Here is a 6,000-nt window from a genome sequence, read left to right on the forward strand (position 1 = left end):
TTGTATTTCCTTGTTAGGGTTAGACTTCAGATTCATACCCCAGTCCAGCTGGTGGCAGTAATGCACCATTAACATTAGTTTGCCAACCGCCATAAAACCTAAAGAAGAAGAAGAAGAAGAACTTGCCCATAGGTGTTCACACATGAATGGCAGCTAATTGAAGAGTGTACAGAAGGAAAAGGTGTTTTGAAGATGTTGCCTTGCAATGTAAAGTTTCATTATAGATAATGAAGCGGCAAGCTGAAAATGGGAACAAGGTATTGTGTGTTTCAACTTGTTTTATGACTGTTTGCTGTGACATGTTATTCTAATTAACCACCGAAAGGGTGTTTCCATACATCATTGCTGTATTAGCCATGCTAATGTTAGCTTATGTGAAAGGGTGCTATATGGATAAGCTGTAATGTTGTGTTAATGCTGGTTTTCTAGCTTTTCATGTGCTTTGACCGATTTATATGTGAGTGAATATTTGATAAATGTCCACATGTGTGGTTAACTGGCATTATGGAAATGTTTATGCTTGTAAAAGCTAATTTCATTTTATTTATCCATCTGCAGCTCTTACGGTGTTTGTGAAGAAAGGTTGTGAAGGAAAGGAAGTATATTTGTGTTCAAATTAAGGATGATGGCTGAACATAAATAAATGCTTCTTGAAACATCCGTAAGCTTCATCATTCTCTGGCTGGGGTTCGCGATAGGTAGTGGTGGACAAACAGATGAACAAGGCTGTGGTGATAGATGTGGCAATACCAAGTGACAATAACATCAGGAAAAAGGGACTTGAGGAGCTTGAAAAGTATCAAGGGCTGAAAGAACTGCTAGAAAAGATGTGGAAAATGAAGACAACAGTGGTCCCTGTGGCTCCAACAGATCCCAGGAACAACATCTGAGATCTCTGTCCAGAAAAGTGTTGTCCTAGGAACAGCTAAGATACTGTGCAGGACCCTCAAACTCCCAAGCATCTGGTAGAGGACCCAAGCTTGAGGGAACAAAAAGACTGCCCAAAGGAGGGGCGAATGGGGATTTAAAAAAAAAAAGTATTTTAGCTATTCCTGTTTCTTTTAAATACTTGATAAAGTTATATATCTGACTTGTTGTGCTTTGCCATTTTGTTTTTCTCTACTCACAGCATATGAGCTGATAGCCTAGGAGTAGAGTAGCCAATCAGAGTGCACGATTGCTAATATCCAGGGAATGTGGCTAGAATAAATGCATATATGCCTTCCTAACTACCAATATGTCACTCTGAATAACTCGTTCACCTATTAGAATCACATTGCCAAGACCAAGGTGAAAGTCAGTGCCAGGAACTCCATCCTGAAGAAGTTGGCAATCACCAAATGGGACACAGATGCCAGTACCATCTGCACCACAGCCCTTGCCCGATGTTTCCCTGCCACAGAATATTCAACCCCCCAGTCTGGAGCAGGTCAGCCCATGCTGCCAAGATTGACCAAGTCTTGAATGCTGCCTACAGAGTGATCACTGGATGCCTCAAACCAACAAGAATAAATGATCTCTACCCGCTGAGTGGCATTGCTTCCCCACATATTAGAAGGATGGTTATATCTCATAAAGAGAACAACAAGCAGGAAAATGACCCAATCCACCCACTCTTCCAACAAGAACCAGTGGAGAAGAGGCTCAAATCCGGGAACAGCTTCCAACACTCTGTCAAAGCTCTCCAGGATGGTCCCCACAACTGGAGGATAGCACTCTGGTCTGAGCATCTTCACAGTGCACCACACAAGCTATCCCTTGTTCCCAAGGAGTCCATCCCATCTGGCTCTTGTGAGGTATGGTCCTTTTGGCTATGTCTCAACTACCTGAGAAAAGCTACTGGAAGATGAAAATCCCTCATGCAAAGCTGGGGATATGACAATGGTGACGTGACTTGTGACTGCAGGGAGGTGCAGACTATGGAACATCTGCTGGTCTGCCCTCTCCTCCTCTCCTCTCGCCTGCCATGCACCTTTGAGGACTTGGAAGCCCTGAACCATCAAGCTAAAGCATGTGTCCATCACTGGACAGGAGTTGTGTAGTGACTCGAGAAGAACATACAGTCATGTGAAAAAAATAAGTACATCCCATGAAAATTGTTGATTTTTCTCAACATTAAGCAAACATTTTCCTCTCTCTGATACAATGCCTGGAGATAAAGGTGATATGCTCCAACAAAGGACACATTAAATTGACATTTTGTAGTCATTCAGAATTTAACTAAAAAAATCAGTCAACAAAAGTAAGGACACCCTGGAAAAAGTAAATGCACCCTTGGCTTCAGAAGCTAGTATTTTCCCCATATTAACAGAAATAACTTCTTGTCTGTGTTTTGTATAATTGTCCACCAGTCTCTGACATCGGCTTGCTGAAATTTTTTTGACCACTCTTCCATGCAAAATTCCCTCAGTTGCAAGATGTTCGAGGGTTTTCTTGCATGTTCTGCCCTTTTTAGCCCCCCACACACACACATTTCACTGGGGTTCAAATCTGGGCTGTGACGAGGTCATTCCATTTCCCTCCATTTCTTCTTTTTGAGCAATTCCTTGGTTGATTTGCAGATGTGCTTATGATCATTATCTTGTTGAAAGGTCCACCTCCAGTTCAACTTCAGTTTTTGAACAGATGGCCTTGGATTATTTTCAAGCACTCCTTGATATGATTCAGAATTCAGAGTTGAATCAATGAATGCATGTTTCCCAGTCCCTGAGACAGTGAAGCAACCCAAAACCATAACATTTCCACCACCATGCCTCACAGTTGATATGAGGTTCTTCTCTTGAAAAGCCATCTTTGGTCTGCGCCACACGTTTGAGTCGTTTGTCCAGACCATGTTATTCCAAAAGGCCTGGTCTTTACCTGTATGTTCATTGGCAAACTGTAGTCTTGCTTTAACGTTCCTTTTGGAAAGCAAAGGCTATTTCCTGGCACACCTCCCATGGAGGTCAAATCCGTCCAATCTCTTTCTGATTATAGATGGATGCAGTTTCACACCAACAGCTGAAAGAGTTACCTGCAGATCCTGCAGTGATGATGTTTTGGGATTCTTGGAGACTTCTTTTAGCATGAAATAGTCTACTCTTGGGCTGAATTTGCTGCCAGTCCTGGACAAATTGGCAGTTGTCTGAAATTTACACCACTTGTAGATGATTTACCTTACAGTGGAATTATTTATTTCTAATTCTGTAGAGATCTTTTTAAATCCCTTGCCAGATTCATTGACACCCACAACCTCTTTTCTGAGGTCGTTAGAGAGCTCTTTAGATCTTGGCCTGATGACACTACACACTTCAATAGCAAAGAGAACACCAGACTCTTGATATCAGATTTAAATAAGACTGTGTGGCAGTTCGTATGGATGGGTGGAGCACAGAGGACGGCAGGACAGAGATCAGGTTTTGGAATAGGGCTTTTATTGCCACACTTTTCAGTGAACAATATTTATTTCAAACAGACACACACACGACAGGCGTCTTGTTCGGGGATGAGCCCCTCTGCTCTCGCTCTCCCTCCTTAAGTAGGGTGCGGTCACTGGGAAGACATACAAACACAGGTTAATTGCTCTCAGGTGTAGTGATTCTGCCACTTACCTTCCCTGACTCCGCCCTCCTGTCACAGACCGGTGCTTGACCACGCCCCCGCTGCCACATACCCCCACCGCCCGACTCAGGCCGGGCAGCCGTCCGGCCTGCAGCTGACTTCCCCCCCCCCCCCTTGACGGGAGAGGAAGTCCGCCACAACCATCTGCGCCCCCGGCCTGTGGACCACCTTGAAATTAAAGGGTTGGCGTGCCAGATACCAATGGGTGATCCGCGCGTTGGCATCTTTCATGTGGTGGAGCCACTGGAGGGGCGCGTGGGCCGAACAGAGGGTGAAAGGGCGCCCCAGCAGGTAGTAACGGAGGGCAAGGACCGCCCACTTGATCGCCAGACACTCCTTTTCAATGGTGCTGTAGCGCCCCTCACGCACTGACAGCTTCCTACTAATGTAGAGGACGGGGCAGTCCTCCCCCTCCACCTTCTGGGACAAAACTGCCCCCAGCCCTCTGTCCGACGCATCGGTCTGCAACACAAAGGGGAGAGAAAAGTCAGGGGAGTGTAAAAGTGGCCCCCCACACAGTGCAGCCTTTACCTCTGAAAAAGCCCGCTGGCATTGCTCCGTCCACTGGACCGGATCTGGGCCCCCCTTTTTAGTGAGATCAGTCAGTGGGCTGGTGACATCCGAATAATTCGGTATAAACCTACGGTAATAGCCAGCCAGCCCCAGGAACTGTCTCACCCCCTTTTTGGTCTTGGGCCTTGGGCAGGCCGCAATCGCTGCCGTCTTATTAATTTGGGGACGCACCTGCCCGTTGCCCAAGTGGAAGCCCAGATACCGTACTTCCACCCGCCCAATCGCACACTTCTTTGGGTTGGCTGTGAGCCCCGCTCGCCTCAGCGACCTAAGGACGGCCCTCAGATGTTCAAGGTACCTCGGCCAGTCATTACTATAGATGATTATATCATCTAGATACGCGGCCGCATAAGTGCCGTGGGGGCGGAGGACTCTATCCATCAGCCGCTGAAACGTCGCGGGTGCCCCAAACAGCCCAAACGGAAGTGTGACGAATTGGTGTAAACCAAACAGTGTGGAAAAGGCCGTTTTTTCTCGGGATAGTGGAGTCAAGGGGATCTTCCAATATCCCTTCATCAAATCCAGTGTCGAATAAAAGTGAGCCGTGCCGAGTCGATCGAGCAACTCATCAATACGAGGCATTGGGTACGCGTCAAATTTAGACACCGTGTTGACTTTTCTATAGTTCACACAGAACCGGACCGACCCGTCGGCCTTGGTACCAAAACCACCGGGCTGCTCCAGTCACTGTGGGACTCCTCGACGATGCCCATTTCGAGCATGGTCTCAAGTTCTTCCCGAACCACCTTTTTTTTTATGTTCGGGTAGCCTGTAAGGGCGGCTACGCACTACTACCCCCCGGGGGCATCTCTATGTGGTGCTCTATGAGGTTCGTGCGACCGGGCAGGGGCGAGTACACATCCGAAAACTCGGTCTGCAACTGGGCGACCTCCGTGAGTTGGGTCGGGGAGAAGTGGTCTCCACAGGGGACCGGAGAGGTACGGGATGCCAATGCCCCTTTTTGAACCTCCGGCCCCAGCTCCACCTTCTCCGGAACCACCGACACCAACGCCACGGGGTCCTCCTCATTCCAGAGTTTCAGCAGATTGAGGTGGTAAATCTGTAGCTCCCCACCCCTGTCCGTTCGCCTCACCTCATAGTCGACGTCCCTGACTCGCCGTGTGACCTCAAAGGGTCCTTGCTACTTGGCAATCAATTTGGAGCTTGAAGTGGGCAACAGTACAAGTACTTTATCTCCCTGTGTGAACTCCCTAAGGCACGTACCCTTGTTGTACAGGTGGGCTTGCCGTTCCTGGGCCTGCAGCAAATTCTCCTGGGTTAGGTGGGTGAGCGTTTGGAGTTTTGCGCGCAGGTCCATAACGTATTGAATTCCGTTCTTGCTTTGTGAAGGTCCCTCCTCCCAATTTTCCCACAGCACGTCTAGGATGCCGTGAGGCTTACGCCCATATATTAATTCGAACGGGGAGAACCCCGTGGAGGCTTGGGGAACCTCTCGCACTGAGAACAACAAGGGCTCGAGCCACTTATCCCAATTACGTGCGTCCTCGCTTACAAATTTTTTAATGATATTTTTGAGGGTGCGGTTGAACCGTTCTACTAAACCGTCCGTTTGTGGGTGATACACACTGGTGCGGATCGGCTTAATCCCCAATAACCCATACAGTTCGTGCAGTGTTCGTGACATAAACGTAGTGCCTTGATCAGTCAGAATCTCTTTCGGGATTCCGACTCGGGAGATGACGCGGAAGAGGGCCTCTGCAATACTGCGTGCTGAGATATTGCGCAGAGGCACTGCTTCTGGGTATCGCGTTGCCTAGTCCACCAGAACTAATATAAAGCGGTACCCCCGTGCTGACCGATCTAATG

Source organism: Neoarius graeffei, chromosome 5 (assembly GCF_027579695.1).
Source record: "Neoarius graeffei isolate fNeoGra1 chromosome 5, fNeoGra1.pri, whole genome shotgun sequence".
In the NCBI taxonomy this organism is placed as follows: Eukaryota; Metazoa; Chordata; class Actinopteri; order Siluriformes; family Ariidae; genus Neoarius; species Neoarius graeffei.